Source organism: Stenella coeruleoalba (assembly GCF_951394435.1).
Source record: "Stenella coeruleoalba genome assembly, chromosome: 7".
NCBI lineage: Eukaryota > Metazoa > Chordata > Mammalia > Artiodactyla > Delphinidae > Stenella > Stenella coeruleoalba.
In genome coordinates this window covers 41,836,508-41,855,156 of record NC_137153.1, presented here as the reverse complement: position 1 = coordinate 41,855,156, position 18,649 = coordinate 41,836,508, and the positions used below count along the sequence as shown (strand labels likewise).

At 42.1% G+C, this 18,649-nt stretch overlaps 1 protein-coding gene across 2 annotated transcripts in view; it reads right to left on the bottom strand.

Annotated features, from left to right (window-relative positions):
• The window catches only part of RASEF (RAS and EF-hand domain containing), a 187,373-nt gene extending 177,588 nt beyond the window's left edge, over positions 1–9,785 (bottom strand). The window contains exons 1-2 of one of the 2 annotated variants that reach the window (XM_079927575.1): positions 9,667–9,785; positions 2,381–2,474 (exon numbers count right to left, since the gene is read on the bottom strand). The gene's annotated coding sequence lies outside the window, so the exon portion shown is untranslated. The remainder of the gene's footprint in view (positions 1–2,380; positions 2,475–9,666) is intronic. The other variant, XM_079927576.1, reaches the window with a different exon arrangement.
• Positions 9,786–18,649: the final 8,864 nt, after the last annotated feature.

The following is an 18,649-nucleotide window of genomic DNA, read 5'->3' as shown; positions in this document are numbered from 1 at the left end:
CAAGTATACTGAAGCCTGATGCCATAAAAGACATTTTATATTTAGGGCCTGTTGAGTCCACATCCAGCAAAGCTCCTCCAAGGATCAAGGAGGGTCAGCCACTGAAGCTCCTGGCTGCATGGGCTCAGGTGGGCTCTAAGTGGAAGTACTTACTAATTCTGCATCACTTTTTTTAAAAAAAAAACTTTTATTTTAGAATAGTTTTAGACACACAGAAAAGCTGCAGAGGTAATACAGAGTTCCTGTATACCCTTCACTCCATTTTGCCTGTTAACATCTTACATTACCATGGTATATTTGTTACTACTAAGAAGCCAACATGGGCAAATTACTATTAAACAAACTCCACAGTTTATTCATATTTTAATAATAGTTTTTCCACTAACATCCTTCTTCTCTTCCAGGATCCCATCCGGGGTAACTCATTACATTTAGTCACCATGTCTCCTTAGGCTCTTCTTACCTGTGATAGTTTCTCAGACTTTCCTTCTTTCTTAAGACCTTGATGCTTTTGAGGAGTACTGGTCAGGTATTTTGTAGAATGTTCCGTGATTTGGGATCGTCTGACGTTTTTCTCCTGGTGAGACTAGGTTTATGGGTTTGGGGGAAGAAGACTACAGAGGCGTAGCGCTCTTCTTCTACATCATGGGCCACATTCTAGCAACATGACTTACCACTCATGATGTTGACCTTGACCACCTGGCCAAGGTGGTGCTGGCCAGGTTTCTCCACTGTAAGGTTACTTTTTCCCCCTGCTTCCATACTCTAGTAAGTCACTAAGTATAGCCCATACTGTAATAGTCAGGGGAGGCTTAAGCTCCACCGCCTTATTACATAAATTAATAATAAATTAATTACTTGGAATTCTTGAGTAAGAAAGATTCATCTCTTCTCCCTCACTTACTTTCTTATTCATTCATTCAGTTATATATCAGCATGGACTCATGGATATTTTATACTTTCAGTTATAATCCAATACCAGGTTATTTATTTTATTGCTTAAATTATTCCAGCTTTGGTCAGCTCTTCCAGGATGGCTCCTGCATCCCTTTGACCTGCCCCATTCCTTTTGCTTTTCGAGCAATGCCTTCATTTCTGATACTACAAGGTAGTCTCGGTTCATCTTGTATACTCCCTGTACCAGCCCTAGAATCAGCCATTTCTCCAAGGAGAACAGCTTCCTTTTATGAGCGAATGGTACTAGAAAGCAAGATCTGTGCACTGGGGGTTTTGCCATAGGCTTTTGCACTTTGAGATCATGCTGCAACTGACAGGCTCGGCCCTCCTCTGGAGGTCTGCTCTAGGGCACATGTTCAGTCCACCAGCATCTTCTTCCTGAATTATGGTGGTTGTGTGTCACGGGCTTCATGCTTTTCTGTGGTGGGGCTTCAGTTTGAGTAATTTTCCTGCCCTCTCTCTCACCCATCACTCACTCCAGGGAAGGTACAGTGAATTGTCTGCTCCGCGGTTTTGAAAGAGAGAACTAAGTCAGCTTAACCCCCTCAGGGCTCTCTCTCTCCAATGTGCCCGACAGAAGACCAGGGGCAGCGGTCAGCCGTCTGACCCTGTCAGGAGGCCCTGGGGTTGTCTAGTAAGCTGACGACTGGGTGGAAAGTCGGACTCACTTAGGGGCACAGGATGAGGAGGCCCACTGCGGCCACACTGCTAAGCCATGTCAGTCAGTCAACCATTCATGCATTTTTTGGTTCCTTAGTTAACAAACACTTACTTACCTCCTACACATGCCAGGCTCTGTTCTAGGCACTGGTGATATAGCAGTGGGAAAACAAAGCAAAAACAGAATTCCTGGGCTTCCCTGGTGGCACAGTGGTTGAGAGTCTGCCTGCCAATGCAGGGGACACTGGTTCAAGCTCTGGTCCAGAAAGATCCCACATGTCACAGAGCAACTAAGCCCTTGCAACACAACTACTGAGCCTGTGCTCTAGAGCCCACAGGCCACAACTACTGAGCTCACGCGCCTAGAGCCCATGCTCCGCAACAAAGAGTAACCCCCACTCACCGCTACCAGGGAAAGCCTGCACGCAGCAACACAGACCCAACGCAGCCAAAAATAAATAAATAAAAAAAAAAGAAGTGATGCTGGTGGCATTCAGTGATGATTCTCTAATAAGGAACTTTTGGAGGAAAGTTGTAAAAATTATTCTTGAGACCACAGATCTTATGAATGCTTCTCTGAAAGTGATGCCAACACTCTAGCAGTTTGAGAGGCGTGGCTCTAGGTTCCCTTCCTTCACCCCTGCTTATCAGTTCCTCCTGGCTTTCACATTTAATTGGGTCTGGCACATGTGAGTGTTCTCTCTTCACCTGCATCCATCTGACAGATCTGACCACTTTGCATATTAACGACTTGGCCACCTACCAACAGCATAAGCACCGGGATAAATCCTGGTGGAGCTTCTCTCCTCTGCTTCAGCGGAGGAAATGCTTGAAATGGTCTTGAAATGCTTTGAGATCTACAGCAATAAAAGCACAGGGAAACAATTTACTTGCTTGATGACAGGACCACTTGGTTCTTGCATAACAGAGAAGTCTTCTGGAAGTTCATGTGTACATCTCAACATCATCGCAATCACACCCAACTCATAAAATCTCTCTCTGGTCTAAGAGATGCCCCCAGAACAAAATGACTTCTTGGACCATTTTATTTATTAGAGTTAAGTGACTACAGTTCAGCATTCCTTTAATATGCAACTTAAGGACTCCCCAAGTAATGTGTTCTCTGCTAAATTACCCAGAGACACATAATTTGGAAATAAGAAGCCACCTGACATCTATGTTCGAAGGACACAGACAACCTAACACACAATTTAGGTAAAAACAACTCAACAGGCTTCACCTCTTCTATCATCTAAAAAAATGCAACATCAACGGTTTTGCCCTTTTACTGTGTATAAGGAAACCTCTTTCCTTATGCATAATTCACTGCCTTTCACTTCCACTCTCTGCATGTTCTTACACGTGGATGGACCCCCAGGCCAGCTGCCCCAGAGAGCAGCCCCATTGTGGCAGACCCCAGAGAGTGGCAGACCCCAGAGAGCAGCCCCAGAGAGTGGCAGACCCCAGAGAGCAGCCCCATTGTGTTAATCCACTGGGCTGACTAATGCGGCATCACACGGAGGTAAGGAAGCCAATGACTGGATCTCAGGTTCCTCCCTGCGCTTACTGCCCACCATTCACCTCAGCCCAAAGTCTCAGGCAGAATGAACCCGTTAAATGGGCTTGGAAAATGAAGCAAGTTTCCCTCTCCACGTGCCACTCACAGAGCATGTTTCAGTAACGAATGCACAGGGCACTGTAGCCTTTGGAGCCAGCAGGGATGGAGAAAGCAAAGAAAACAAAGCCCAAAAGGATGAGAAAAGGCAGAAGTAGTAGCTTTCTGTTCCCATACAACTTAAAAAGTTATAAATAGATGGGGAAATGGACAAGCTAGAAAAAATATTTTACTACAAAGAGAAATGAAAACCTTCAGTATTTAGACAAAGAAAGAAGCAAAGAGGATTGCCACAAAAGCCACCACCTCTGCATACAAGGAACTATACCAAAGGTTACAAATGCTGTTCTAAGCACTAGAATGCTTTCATCTCAAATTACTTCGGTTATTAATTACCCAAATATTTCCAAGACCTTCCACAAGAGAAAAAAGATACAATGCTCTTCTGAAGCCTGGCAGAATGTTAGGTCAGGAAACAGACTGGGTTACCCATCTGGAGTTTGCAGGCTGAGAAGTTATCATTTTTCCCCAATAGATTTTGGAGTCACTTGGAGGGACCAAGAAAAAAAAAAAAGTGCTTTTTTTTTTTTTTTTCCTGGGTTGAAAATGAGAATTTTATTTTCTTCCACTTGCTTTTCACTACACAGGTAGAGTTTATGCCGCGCTTGACTTCTGAAAAGATATTCAGACAAAGTCAGAAGTCAGTTTTACTTTCCTGCTAGGGATCTGCTGCAGGGAGTTACATATTTGTAACAAAAGGACATGTGCCTGCAGCTGTAGAGCTGCTCACACTGCCCGTCTGTGTGCAGCAGGGAATGCTAACTAATGGGGCCAGCCTGCGTGTTGAAATAGCATCATCCACTAGAGGCCAGAATGAAGCCGCCTGTTCAGTGCTGCTGAGGCCCATTCAGATTCCAGATGAACACAGACTTAGGAAGAAATGAAACATGATGACATCAGGGAGTGACACCATGCCCGTCGGTGACATGCCAGCACAATGCATTTCTGAATCCTGTTACGCGGAGTTTCCTTCCACATCTGAATCAGTGACCAAAGGAGGCACTGACAGGACATCTGTCAGCAAGAGTGACACTTGTATTGAGGACTCTGGAACGAGTGTGGTCAGGTCTTTCCTGAACTGAGGATGAGAAGGACGGGAAAGAGCAAGGAAGGCACAGATGTTGGTACGAGAGGGGCCGAGATACACCTGTGTGGCTGATATGGGTGACAGCAAAGGAGAACCCAGAAATGGGTGGGGAAAATGCCCTCCAGTTCTCAGACCTGGAGCTGGGCTGTGAACCCAGTGGAGCCCAGTCCGTTCATGGGGAGCTAGTTAACTACACACAGCACATACACGACACGGAATACGATGCAGCCACAGAAGAATGAAGTAGACCTGTTTGTCTGTTGTGGAAAGGCCTCTAAGACATGCTGATGTGAGAAACTAGCAGACGGTATGCTCTTGAGTGATGGCATTTGTGTGCATTTGTTAAGGACGTGCACCAGCAGAGACACATCCCCACACACGTATAAAATTCTTCCCAAAGGAACACACCAACAATAATGACAACAACAAGGCTTGCAATTAGGGCTCCTGCACTTGCTGTGGCCCCCAGTCAGGGTCAGGTCCTTCGCTGAAGCCTCTCCTCAGTTTCTTACAGTTATCATCTCAGTAAGACACCCCTGGCCACCACATGTAAAATCGCAATCGCTCCAGCACTCTCTACCCTGATTTGCTGCTTTATTTTCCTCCAAAACACCTATTGCCATCTGCCACATTTCATGGGTCAGTCTTTTTTTCTTATTTTTAGGCCATGCTGTGGGGTCTTATTTCCCCGACCAGGGATTGAACCCATGCTCTCTGCATTGGGAGTGCAGAGCTCTTAACCACTGGACCACCAGGGAAGTCCCTGTGGGTTACTTATTTACGTGTGTGTTTTATCTTCTGTCTCACTCCACTGGAACGTAAGTGCTAGGAAGGGAGGGACATTTTGTCTGTTTTGTTCCCTACTGTGTCCCCAGTGCCTAAGGCAGCATCTGTTCATAATAGGGTCTCCAAAAGTTTGTTACATAAATTAGTTAAGACAAGTCCTCTGTTGTTGTTCTGAAGGGTAAAAAGAGCTAGAAGTTACTTAAGGTTACCAAGGCAATGAGACTGAGATGAAGCCGCTGCTCTGCCCCCAGTTGACTTCTCTCCAGAAGTGGGTCCCAGGAATCCAGGGCATCTCCCTTCTGTTGGGACTTTATACTTAAAAGCTTTCGCTATCTGGAATGACTCTGCTGCAAAGTTCTAACAGGGGAATGCAGCTATTCATAGACTTTTGACGGAAAGATAGCCCTCTTCTCCTAGAAAAGTCACTCACTTCAGCCAACAGCACAGGTTTGAGAGACTCTTGAAAAGCTGGGGAAGAAGGACACCTGCCCGGCAGGTCAAACCAGCAGACCAGCCGGCTGCTGATGGGAGGACAACTGTGTCAGCCAGGCCGCCCTCATACCCCTGCCTGGAATGAAGTTCTCTACACAGCCCATTTCACTCAGCCCCAAACTCGGCACCCCCAAAGATGCAGCAGAATACAAGGAATGGCCCAGCCAGAATTCTTAGCAGGGAGGGGAGTGTCTTCCTATCATCATATTTTGCTGAAATAATTCTGAATTGTGCCTTTGAAGTAGAGAATGGCAGAGCCTGGAGATTCTCTTTGCCGAAGTCTTGCTAATGGAGACATCTCCAAATACTGATTGAATTCTTGGGGCAACTCCTTAAGCAATCTATCCCTATTTCACCACTTAAAAAAACAGAATTGTGAGAAACATTTTTGGAATAAAGTATTTGTTGTCATGTGGACAAATATACAGAAGTTGGGCTAACTGTAGATATTAATGGGATTTTTTTTCCTACTTCTCCATTCCTAACTACAAATTAGTTACCTCCTGAAGAGTATCTACTTAGTATGTAGACAGGGGAAATCACGTGATGCAATTTCATGCTTGGTTTGTGTTCTCTTCAGTTTTATTTATCAGGTGGTTTGCATTCTATTTTAAATGCGGTCATTCTTAAATCCATGAATATCTACAGCAATATTGCTCTTCCCAGATTATCAAATGTGTCACTACTTCAAGCATCTAGAAGCCAGTCCAGGACATAGGTGAAAAGAGCTAAAGTAACACTGTATCAAAGAAAAATGAATGCACTTTGCTTCTTATGTTTTCATTCAAAGCTTTATCAACTATTATTTAACAGACAAGCTTAACAAGTATGCTTAATTAATTTCTAAATCTAAAGCAGGTAGAAGGAAAATAAGGCTAGGAAAAAGATGTCATAGTCAGGCAGCTGCAATGACTCAGAGATGAGATAGATGATAATAATAAAAGAATAAAATAAGAATACAGATAGTGAATATTCATAACAAACATCAATTGTCAAGACAATATTTAACTATGACTGGTGTATACTGAAATGGCAGAAAGATTTCTAATGTATTCTAGAAAAATTTAAACCAGAAATGGCTTTAAAAGAAAGGAGTGTTTAAAAAAGAAAGATGTTCTTATCTGAATTATTCCTTAAAAGGTCCCAACTCAACTCTTAAAGCTAACAAAATGGAAATTATTATATATGTGGAATATACAATATACAAACATATATTCCATATATATATAATAATACATAGATCAGAACTGATTGATAGACACATGGCAATCCACTAAAAATGAGTGGCTTCCCACAAACGTTACAGTTATTTCTGCATTTATTCATTTATTTGATAAGTATTGAGCGCTTATTAAGATCTAAGCACTGTGCTAGTTCCCAGTGAGCTGCACAGACTTGTTCTTGACCTTGAAGACCCTCCTTACATTCTACTTAATTACATTTTACATTTCATTTCCTTGAAAGAGGAAAACAGGGCACTCTGGGAGCAAGTAAACAAGTAGACCAGACTAGTCTGAAGGTGGTGGGTGGGAAGCTCTCATGGGGCTTTGGGCTTGGATCTGAAGTGATTATCACTTAAGTAAGTAAGGGGCTGCTGGTGGGATAGAGAGCGTGCACCACCACAGGGAAACTGAAGAGGGCCCTGCGGTTGGTGTGAAGGGGGCAAGAGGCAGAGGTGGAAACAGCCTGAGCCCAGAGAGACATGTTAATGCGGTCCATCTTTATTCTAAGGGCCACAGCAATCCATTGCAGAGTGACCTTCTATGACATTTGAAAAAATCCCTTTGATGGTGGTGTGGAGATCAGAGTGAGAGTCAGAGTGGTTAAGGGGACAAGGTAGGAGGCTCTTGCAGTCATCCAGGGAGAGCGGATGGCAAGGGGGCAAGCATGAAGAGGAGGCACTGGATTCAAAAAGATATTTAGGAGGTAAAAATTGACAGGATTTGGAAAGGACCAAATATGGAGGTGGGAAAAGGAGAGGCAGGGATGACCTCAGAGATCTAGCCTGGGCAGTTAGGTGCACAGTGGAGGACACTACAGAGGAACAGTGGTATTACGGGATGGAGAGCGGGGATCCATGAATATAGTTTTGGACCTGCCAAGTGTGGAGCTCCAGTGAGACATTCAAATGGCCACATCAATCAAGAAGGTGTATGTATGCGTCTGGAGTCCAGAGGCCAGTTCTGGGTACAAGATATAAGCTTCAAGCCCTGCACGTCCACTGGGTATGGATCCTATGAACTTAGGGGGACAACAGATCTTAATGTTAAACTCATTACTGGGAACGAACCAAAAGTTCCCAAGGGAAAAGTGCTTTTGATAAGTTTGGTTCCAGAGAATTAAACCACTTACACTTTCCAAAGACATCGGCTGAAACAAGAAAAATGGATTCTATGTCATAAAGCTCAAAAAGGGCACATAAACATGTAATCTAACAGTGCACAGTGGCTATAATTCAATACAGGGACACATCAGCAGCATACTACATACAGATGTCTTCACAGCGAAATCTACTCAACCAAAAGTTCACAGTCACATTCTAGGGATGGCATTTAGGATAACCAGAAATCTGAACAGATCTATGCAGTATCTAAAAGAGTTTAAAGCAGTGGTGGCATAGGCATGACTTGGTTAAGAAATCTGGTGCTAATGGCCCACAGGATTGAAGAATAGGAGGCTGGAGAGGAAACAGAACGGAGGGGTTCAAAGCAAGCGTTCTCATGTCAAATGGGTTTGGACACCGGCTCTGCCACTTACTAACTAAGTGACCTTGGACAAGATCCTCACCTGAGATCAGTGACCTCTTCTGTAAAATGGACTGCTGGGAGGAATATATGAGACACTGAATGCAACATGTTTGACACATACAGAGTAGGTACTTAAAAAACATTCACTGTTTTGATGACGATGATAATGACAATGACATGGACTGTTTTCTGAAAGGGGTATAAACACCTACCAAAAAGGTAAGAGAGTTCTAGGATAAGTTTGGATGTACCAAATAGACATACTATTAATCTTACTTTGACTCATCAAATCCTACATGTATACAGCACTTAATAATTTTCAAAGTACTTCCATGGACTTTATTCATTTAATCTTCACAAAACTCCTTCAAAGTCGAAGAGTAAATACTGTGCCCATTTTGAAGATGATGAAACTGAATCTTGGAGAGTTTAAGTAACTCATTCAAAGCCCCTCAGTTAATAAGTGGCAGGGCCATGATTCATACCCAAGGCTTTTCATTTCAGCTTCTATATTCCGGCACTGGTTAAGGATCCCAGAACAAAGAGAAAACAAAGTTGAGGAACTCTTTGGAGAAGTCTGTTTTAGAAGATACCTCTATAAGAAAGTTGCCAAATACAACATGAAAGATGGATGAGAGTGCTTGCCATCTTGGAAGCAAAGCCAAGCGATGGAGAGAGACTGAAAGCTCATGTTATTGTGTTAAGTTGCTAGATGAAACCCCAAAACATTTTCAAATAATCAAACCAATTCATTTTTTTCTGATGCCCCACTAGTTTTAGTAGTGCTTCCATCACTTGAAACCAAACCAATCCTGACTAATAATCCGGACATTAGGCAACTCATTACTCCTTCAACAAAATCCAAGCATCTTACCTCTATGACTGTACTCATGCTATTTCCACCAACTGGTATTCCTTTTTTTAATCTGTTCAACTACTATCTACCCTTCAAAGCCTCCTTTCTTACTATCTGACAAATAAGGCCTCTCCTGATTCCACCAGTACCATAACTTCCTTTGCTCCCCAAGCACTGTTGCGCTTCTCTTATAGAACTCCACACTCTGGAGTAACTGCCTCTTCTTCCTTTCTGTGTCTGTTATAGCATCCTGTACAGCATCTTGCACATGGTAGACCTTCAGTACATAATTGATTTTACCACAGTGTATAAACCAGAATGTTAATTAATTTTTCAGAAGATTGCCAATGCTAATACTTAGTTATTTAAAATGTTATTATGTGACAAAACAAAAGAGAAGTCAAACCTTGGCTTCGCATCTCTAAGTTTATGAGATGAACATGCAGTACTGGACATTTCCCAGTGTCCCCCACAGCTGGTCATTCTGGAGGTCATTTTGTGGGTAGCAGAACATAACCTCCCTAGAAGTATAAAATACAAAGTTACAAATCCTTCATGCTTCATCTAGATTTTATAGATTTTATTTTCCAGATGTATTTTGTTATCTCTGTTGATGTAAGCCATGTTACTCAGCTTCCCAAATCTTATAAAAATATTATAAGCATACTTTAATAATATTCTACCATTTTATCTGTACCTCAAAATAGCTTTGGAATGTTATATTTTACTATTGTTTGTAACAAATCATGTAATTCACTTCCAAAAACAAGGAAAGAGAATGAATTCAAATAAGAAAATTTTTTACATAAAGATCTAGCAAGGTATTTTAAATTCCTAATCTGAGCTTATTCTATGAAATAAAAATGCATTAATCATTTTCTACCTACATAGCACTTAAATTGGAGAGACAGATTTTATTTTCTAATGCTTGGTTGTTAAAATGTATTTTAGATGAAACACATATAATACTTATTCCCACACAAACTACTACACAGCAAAATGAATAGAATCATCACACTCATGCAAAATGCAGGCATCGGAGAGAGATATCTATTCAACCAGAAGAATGCTATAGCATTTACCTTTCAAAATAACTATTTTCTAAGATTACTTTTAATTAGCTAATGGCTTTTGTTCTGCCACGCACACACAATAAATGTATTTGCATAGTATCTCACAGTTTATACTTTACTCTGATAATTATCCCTCTTATGAATTGAAGGTTTGTTCCCCCCAACAGAATTCTTATGTGGAAACTCTACCCTCTAATGAGATGGTATTAGGAGGTAGGGCCTTTGGGAAGGGATTAGAATTAGATGAGGTCATGAGGGTGGAGCCCTCACGAATGGGATTAGTACCCTCGAAAGAGTCACAGAAGAGCTTGCTTCCCCTCTCTGCTTCTGCCATGTGAGAACACAGCAAAAGACAGCCATCTATGAACCAGGGAGCAGGCCCTCACTAGACACTGGGTCTGCTGGCACCTTGATCTTGGACTTTCCAGCCTCCAGAACTGTGAGAAATAAATATTTGTTCTTTAAGCCACCCAGTGTACGGTATTTTTCTTACAGCAGCCCAAAGAGACTAAGACAATGCCCATTTCATATTTATGGAAAATGAAACTAAGAGGTAATATATGAAGGAGCTTGTGTCTCAAACCCAGTGGCCACGTGGCATGTTATACAAGTGCCAATGAGACTGTCTTCCCCAGCTTTGGTTTCATACCATAGTTGCCTTGAGGTTTCCAAAAGCTAGTCTCTTCCAGAGCTGCCTCTGCTGCACAGTCTTGTCCTGGGGGATGGGTGCCCCCTTTGCCTTCCACAGCTGCATGGCTCTCACTCCCATCTCTCCACTCCCTGGCCTCCCTGTCCAGGCTGGCACCTTTAGACTTGCCTCTCCCTTCTGGAGATGTGATTACCAATTCTGATTCGGACAGTCTAGGCCCCTGGAAAGGCCAAGAGGAGTTGCTCTCTTCTGAAGAAAGACCCCTGATCTTATTCGGCATACGCAGAAAATTATTAGAAAAATGTCTCCAGTACACTGGCCCCTTGCTCTGGTTTACATGGTGGCTCACCCCTCCAGGAGAGGCTGTCACCAACATCCTGGAGGGGGAAGGATCCCTTCAAATCGGCTTTGGAGATCTCTTTGGAAATGGGGTGACTTGAAGGCAGTATCTTTTCCTATTGCTCATGAGTTGTTTGCCTGGTGACCACTCAGGGTGTCTGTACTGATCTCCTGTCTACCCCAGGTGGTGACAATTGGTCAAACCAAGCCCTGCTGAGCACACCGTGTGCCTATGCAGTGGGTCCATGGATGTACATGAAACTCACGGTTCTCCCAGGGGCCCTCTGACACATTCAGCGAGAGGCTGGCCATCTGAGGGGCCACTTAACTTTTGGGATGTGTTAGGTTAGCAGGACTCGGCACACTTCTGTTCAGACAGCCTCTTGGCATTCTCCCCGTAATAGTCTTCCCTGAGCTCTCGTGATGGCATGTTTCCATCCATTTTTATGCTTAACGTCTGTTTGGGGGGACCCCAAACTGAACCCCACATTGTCTGATTCCTTTCTCCTTCCATTGGAGCTGCTAGAGGGGAGCATACTTTGACTCCCAGGCAGTCTCTGGATGAGGTCTTCACCTCTGGAGCTGTCAGCTTTGAATTCTGCTCTGACATCCTTGGCGTGTGCTATGCGGCTGCTTCCCACTAGCTATCTATTTTACATTTGGTAGTGTATATCTGTCCATGCCACTCTCTCACTTCGTCCAAGCTTACCCTTCCTCCTTCCCGTGTCCTCAAGTCCATTCTCTACATCTGCATCTTTTTTCCTGTCCTGCTCCTAGGTTTTTCAGAACAATTTTTTTTTTTAGATTCCATATATGTGTTAGCATACGGTATTCATTTTCCTCTTTCTGACTCACTTCAATCTGTTTGACAGTCTCTAGGTCCATCCACCTCACTACAAATAACTCAATTTCGTTTCTTTCAATGGCTGAGTAATATTCCATTGCATATACGTGCCACATCTTCTTTATCCATTCATCTGTCAATGGACACTTAGGTTGTTTCCATGTCCTGGCTACTGTAAACAGAGCTGCAATGAACATTGTAGTACATGACTCTTTTTGAATTACAGTTTTCTCAGGGTACATGCCCAGTAGTGGGATTGCTGGGTCGTATGGTACTTCTATTTTTAGTTTTTTAAGGAATCTCCATATTGTTCTCCACAGTGGCTGTATCAATTTACATTCCCACCAACACTGCAAGAGGGTTCCCTTTTCTCCACACCCTCTCCAGCATTTACTCTTTGTAGATTTTCTGATGATGGTCGCCCTGACTGGTGTGAGGTGACACCTCACTGTAGTTTTGATTTGCATTTCTCTAATGATTAGTGATGTTGAGCATCATTTCATTGTTTGTTGGCAATCTGTGTATCTTCTTTAGAGAAATGTCTGTTTAGGTCTTCTGACCATTTTTGGATTGGGTTGTTTGATTTTTTTTGATATTGAGCTGCATGAGCTGCTTGTAAATTTTGGAGATTAATCCTTTGTCAGTTGCTTCATTTGCAAATATTTTCTCCCATTCTGAGGGTTGTCTTTTTGTCTTGTTTATGGTTTCCTTTGCTGTGCAAAAGCTTTGAAGTTTCATTAGGTCCCATTTGTTTACTTTTGTTTTTATTTCCATTTCTCTAGGAGGTGGGTCAAAAAGAATCTTGCTGTGATTTATGTCATAGAATGCTGGGCCTATGTTTTCCTGTAAGAGTTTGCTAGTGTCTGGCCTTACATTTAGGTCTTTAATCCATTTTGAGTTTATTTTTGTGTGTGGTGTTAGGGAGTGTTCTAATTTCATTCTTTTACATGTAGCTGTGCAGTTTTCCCAGCACCACTTATTGAAGAGGCGGTCCTTTCTGCACTGTACATTCCTGCCTCCTTTATCAAAGATAAGGTGACCATATGTGCGTGGGTGTATCTCTGGGCTTTCTATCCTGTTCCATTGATCTATATTTCTGTTTTTGTGCCAGTACCATACTGTCTTGATTACTGTAGCTTTGTCGTATAGTCTGAAGTCAGGGAGCCTGATCTCTCCAGCTCCATTTTTCTTTCTCAAGATTGTTTTGGCTATTCGGGGTCTTTTGTGTTTTCATACAAATTGTGAAATTTTTTGTTCTAGTTGTGTGAAAAATGACATTGATAGTTTGATAGGGATTGCACTAGGGTAGTATAGTCATTTTCACTAGAATGTTGATCCTTCCAATCCAAAAACATGGTATATCTCTCCATCTGTTTGCATCATCTTTAATTTCTTTCATCAGTGTCTTCTAGTTTTTTGCATATAGGTCTTTTGTCTACTTAGGTAGGTTTATTCCTAGCTATTTTATTCTTTTTGTTGCAATGGTGAATGGGATTGTTTCCTTAATTCACTTTCAGATTTTTCATCATTAGTGTATAGGAAAGCCAGAGATTTCTGTGCATTAATTTTGTATCCTGCTACTTTACCAAATTCATTGATTAGCTCTAGTAGTTTTCTGGTAGCATCTTTAGGATTCTCTATGTATAGTATCATGTCATCTGCAAACAGTGACAGTTTTACTTCTTCTTTTCCAATATGAATTCCTTTTATTTCTTTTTCTCTCAATTGCTGTGGCTAAAACTTGCAAAAGTATGTTGAATAATAGTGGTGAGAGTGGGCAACCTTGTCTTGTTCCTGATCTTAGTGGAAATGGTTTCAGTTTTTCACCATTGAGGATGATGTTGGCTGTGGGTTTGTCATATATGGCCTTTATTATGTTGAGATAAGTTACCTCTATGCCTATTTCTTGACAGTTTTTATCACAAATTGGTATTGAATTTTGTCGAAAGCTTTTTCTGCATCTATTGAGATGATCATATGGTTTTTCTCCTTCAGTTTGTTAATATGGTTTATCACATTGATTGATTTGCATATATTGAAGAATCCTTGCATTCCTGGGATAAACTACTTGATCATGGTGTATGATCCTTTTAATGTGCTGTTGGATTCTGTTTGCAAGTATTTCATTGAGGATTTTTGCATCTATGTTCATCAGTGATATTATCCTGTAGTTTTTTTTTGTGTGTGACATCTTTGTCTGGTTTTGGTATCATGGTGATGGTGGCCTTGTAGAATGGGTTTGGGAGTGTTCCTCCCTCTGCTGTATTTTGGTAGAGTTTGAGAAGGATAGCTTTTAGCCCTTCTCTAAATGTTTGATAGAATTTGCCTGTGAAGCCATCTGGTCCTGGGCTTTTGTTTGCTGGAAAATTTTTTTTTTTTTTTTTTGCGGTACGCGGGCCTCTCACTGTCGTGGCCTCTCCCGTTGCAGAGCACAGGCTCCGGACGCGTAGGCTCAGCAGCCATGGCTCACAGGCCTAGCCGCTCCGTGGCATATGGGATCTTCCTGGACTGGGGCATGAACCCGTGTCCCCTGCGTCGGCAGGCAGACTCCCAACCACCGCGCCACCAGGGAAGCCCTGCTGGAAAAGTTTTAATCACATTTTCAATTTCAGTGCTTGTGATTGGTCTGTTTATATTTTCTATTTCTTCCTGGTCAGTCTCAGAAGGTTGTGCTTTTCTAAGAATTTGTCCATTTCTTCTACGTTGTCCATTTTATTGGCATATAGTTGCTTGTAGTAATCTCTCATGATCCTTTGTATTTCTGCAGTGTCACTTGTTACTTCTCCTTTTCCATTTCTAATTCTATTGATTTGAGTCTTCTCCCTTTTTTCTTGATGAGTCTGGCTAATGGTTTATCGATTTTGTTTATCTTCTCAAATAACCAGCTTTTAGTTTTATTGATCTTTGCTATCATTTCCTTCCTTTCTTTTTCATTTATTTCTGATCTGATCTTTATAATCTCTTTCCTTCTACTAACTTTGCATTTTTTTAATTCTTCTTTCTCTGATTGCTTTAGGTGTAAGGTTAGTTGTTTATTTGAGATGTTTCTTGTTACTTCAGGTAGGATTGTATTGCTATAAACTTCCCTCTTAGAACTGCTTTTGCTGTATCCCATAGGTTTTGGATCATCATGTTTTCATTGTAATTTGTTCCTAGATATTTTTTGATTTATGCAGTGATCTCTGGTTATTTAGTAGTGTATTGTTTAGCTTCCATGTGTTTGTATTTTTTACAGTTTTTTTTCTTGTAATGGATATCTAGTCTCATAGTGTTGTGGTCGGAAAAGATACTTGATAAGATTTCAATTTTCTTAAATTTACCAAGGCTTGATTTGTGATCCAAGATATGATCTATCCTGGAGAATGTTCCATGAGCATTTGAGAAGAAAGTGTATTTTGTTGTTTGTGGATGGAACATCCTATAAATATCAATTAAGTCCATCTTGTTTAATGTATCATTGAAAGCTTGTGTTTCCTTATTTATTTTCACTTTGGATGATCTGTCCATTGGTGAAAGTGGGGTGTTAAAGTCCCCTACTATGATTGTGTTACTGTCGATTTCCCCTTTTATGGCTGTTAGCACTTGCCTTATGTATTGAGGTGCTCCTAGGTTGGGTGCATAAATATTTACATTTATTATATCTTCTTTTTAATTTTATTTATTTATTTATTTGCGTTATGCAGGCCTCTCCCATTGTGGAGCACAGGCTCCGGACGCGCAGGCTCAGCGGCCATGGCTGACGGGCCTAGCCGCTCTGTGGCATGCGGGACGTTCCCAGACCGTGGCATGAACCCGTGTCCCCTGCATTGGCAGGTGGACTCTCAACCACTGCACCACCAGGGAAGCCCAATTACTACTACTTTTATTTTTATTATTGTTATTTTTTAAATTAATTAATTTATTTATTTTGGGCTGCGTTGGGTCTTCGTTGATGCATGTGGGCTTTCTCTAGTTGCAGCAAGCGGGGGCTACTCTTTGTTGCAGTGTGCTGGCTTCTCATTGCGGTGGCTTCTCTTCTATTACTTTTGTTTTTAAATTACTACTTCTCTTTTAATTACTACTACTTTTAACTTATACTACTTTCAATTACTCAGTTGGCTCTGCATTGACATAACCGACACACAGTCAAGATGTGCTTTTAGATTCCAATGGACAGGTGATTAAGTCAAACACAAACTGACTGCCCTGCCTGTGGAAAAGAAAACATCAGAAGCTAAAGAAAAAAGAAAAAGCTGTTTTAAAATTATGGTTTGCAATTACTTGAGAGCATAGTGGAGAACTGGTGGTGTCAGTATATGCAGATAAACAGATGTTTGCTTAATAAGTCTGTACCTCACTCCTTGTTGAAGGCCAAGATGTTTTTAAGACCTCAGTACTTCGTTGTTTCAATACTGTTTCTTGCAATCCCCTGAAATCTTCCAAGAAATTAAGCCTTGCCCCCCAACCCCCCACCCCAGACTGCAGTCTGCACATGCCACCTACAGGCATAACAAGACCCTGGTTTTCTCCAAGGTAGCCACCAGGATTCCTTAACTATCATCCATAAAAACCCTGGCAGGCGGAGCAGAAGTCAAGGCAAAGGCAAGGGGCATGGTTAATACAAAAACTCGTGACACTGAGAGGGACAACAGGGGACATATAAAGGAAAATGGCAACCGAACGAGAGAAAAGAAAACGTAAGTGTTAACAAATTAAGGGCTGGGAAAACTAGGAGAGTGTATCAGTTACACGTTGGAAACAGAGGTTGGCTTTTACCTAAAACCAAACCACATGCCCTCTGATAAACGATTAGAGCCCAGAAGAGACTCTTCTAGGAAGATAAACCAGGACACACACCACAGGCTTTAAGAAATACATATTCTACAGCAAACTTTCTCCCCCCCAAATCCAACATTGTTCTGTTTCTGGTGCTTACACAACACCTTCTTAGTTATAAAAAAAAAAACAACCCTGCAATTTCATCTCAGGCAAGCCTGTGATGGAAGGAGCTGGTAAGTAATCATCTAGTTTTACAGGCGGGAATGCCTGTGTTTTAATGTGGAGCCTTCGGGATTTCCTAAGCCAGGACCTAAGCCAAAGAACAGTCTTCTGGACATGGGGAACTTTCTCCCAGCCTCTGCACTTTGCTATTACTCACATACTTGCTCTCTCCTCTCGTGCATGCGCTTGTTGTCTGGCCAAAGAATAACACACCTACAATCAAACTTTCACTTGCCGGTTTGTCACTTAGAAAAAAAATTCTACCTTCCCCTTGATCCCTATGATGTCATGATCGATGCTCCAGCAGGCAGTGTGGTTACATGGGAAAAGTGTAGGGTTGGGATTCAGGCAAACAATGCTGAGTCTAAATCCCAGCTCCACCACAAGTGATCAGTGTGTCTTAACCTGTTTCCTCATCAAAAAAAAAAAAAGAGAGGAAACAAGTGAAACTTACACTCCATCCCTATCTCATGCTTCAGGAATAAATAGGGATAAAATATCTTAGGTGCCTGGCCCAGAAAAGGTAATTATAAATCTGTTATGTCTCCTTCTTTAATTTATATGATAAACGCAAAAAAACTCTGAAGCACTTATTCTGTTTGCTCTTTATTCATTCATCAAACTTTCCTAAGAGCAAACATTCCTGAACACAATGAAATTGATGTGGTTGTCTCTGTCCCCATGGAACTACAGTTGGAGGGGTTCGGGAAAGGGGGAGATGAAACAGCTGTTAAATGAGTGAATGAATTTGCTTGAATTAATGAGTTTTAAATCAACTATACTCCAATAAAAATTTTTTAAAAATTAATGAGGGGTGAGGCTTGAATAAAAGCTCCATTATGTCAAAAGAAAATGAAACTAAGTTCAGGTACTGAGCTTGGAAGCCAGACCCTGCGTGGTTTAATTCTGGACTCCACCACTGGGCAAGTTGCTGAAGTTTTCTGTTCTCCCCTTTCTTCTTCTGTAAAGTTGAAATAATAATAGTTCCCCATTGGGTTACTGAGAAAAGTAAAAGCAACACCCCTCCCTAGAGCTCCCCATTTCTCCCCAGCATTTACTCCACACATCAACAGGATTCCTGAGGTGCCTAGGTTTCCACTTAGCCTCTGGCCATCCTGAACAGCCAAACTGCCCCAAGGAAGCACCCTAACTCACTGGTCCTCCTGGATGACAAAAAAGAAAAGCCGACTGGCCCCCGGGGTAGGACCATGCTACTTACGGCACCTTTTGAGAGTATGCCCAGGCCCAAGGGTTGACAACCAGAAAACCCAGCCCTTCCAGAAGCTGTGGCCCTCTCCTAATGGAAGTTGATTAGAATGAGCTGGGGCTCCTTGATTAGAATAACAAGGACTCTGAGCGCCAGGCTCCGCCCAGACCTTCTGAGAGCAGTCTTTGCGTTCCCACCTGGGCCCCCTGAGAAACTGACGTCCTCCATCTGGTTCGGCAGAGGCAGCAGCCCGTGGAAGGAAGGGCAGGACGGGATAGTAAAGTAAGGAACAGGAAG